Source organism: Pygoscelis adeliae, unplaced genomic scaffold (genome assembly GCF_000699105.1).
Source record: "Pygoscelis adeliae isolate BGI_AS28 unplaced genomic scaffold, ASM69910v1 Scaffold306, whole genome shotgun sequence".
NCBI lineage: Eukaryota > Metazoa > Chordata > Aves > Sphenisciformes > Spheniscidae > Pygoscelis > Pygoscelis adeliae.
The window spans coordinates 1,330,043-1,330,848 of NW_008825072.1; the positions used below are offsets into that span (position 1 = coordinate 1,330,043).

Genomic DNA, 806 nt, shown 5'->3' on the forward strand with positions numbered 1-806 from the left:
AGCGGGCAGGAGCGGGCAGGAGCGGGCAGGAGCGGACGGCGCTTCGCCCGCACATCTCCAATTGAAGCAGCTATTACAGAGCCGGAGCCTCTGCGCGGACTCGGTCGCATCCTCCTCCCTCGCCGCCAACGCTGCGATCGGGTATGATTTCTCGACCGGAGGGGAAAAGAGATGAATAACCGTGCTGAGAGCTGCTCAGGAAGGTGGGAAGTCTGTCCCGCGGGCGTGTGTCAGGACTGAGGGAGCTTTCCTGAGCTCTTTCACTTTTATACTCTTCCGGCGCCGATAACCTGCGTTTGCAACACATAGGCATGCATCTCCCTCTCATATGTGTGTGTATATATATATTCAGCTGTATATATTTCTATTCATATATGTATTTTTCTTATATTTTTTCTTTTATATAAATATAATTAGCTAACACGGAGAAATGCTTCGGAGACGCCGCATCTTTCCTGCCGACTTTGTTTAAACTCTCCGTTCATCAGCCCCGCGGAAAGGCGATGGGAAGAACAAATGGAAGAGAGCGCGGAGGGAAAAGACCCGAGCCGCTTTCCATTTTTATTAAGTAAAATAATAGTTATGCCTCCCCTACATAAACGAAAGTGTCATAAAAAATTCCGAAGCAGCTGCCAGAGATTTCGACCACACACACAACGGGGCGATTGAATTTCCACTTGGTGCATTTCATGGCAGCGAGGAACGGCCGGGAGCTGCGCCTTGTGCCTCTGCAGGGCGGCGAAGGGGAGGGCAGGGGGGGCAGCAAAATGACGCCCTGCGAGCGGCCGAGGGCAGCGGGCACCGCC

The 806-nt window shown here is 52.7% G+C and overlaps 1 long non-coding RNA gene across 1 annotated transcript; it reads left to right on the plus strand.

Moving 5' to 3' along the window:
- The first annotated feature begins 29 nt into the window (after positions 1-29).
- On the plus strand, positions 30-595 carry LOC103919110. The gene is made up of 2 exons (XR_663731.1): positions 30-203; positions 418-595. It is a non-coding gene; the product is annotated as an uncharacterized LOC103919110 (long non-coding RNA).
- The last annotated feature ends 211 nt before the right edge of the window (positions 596-806 follow it).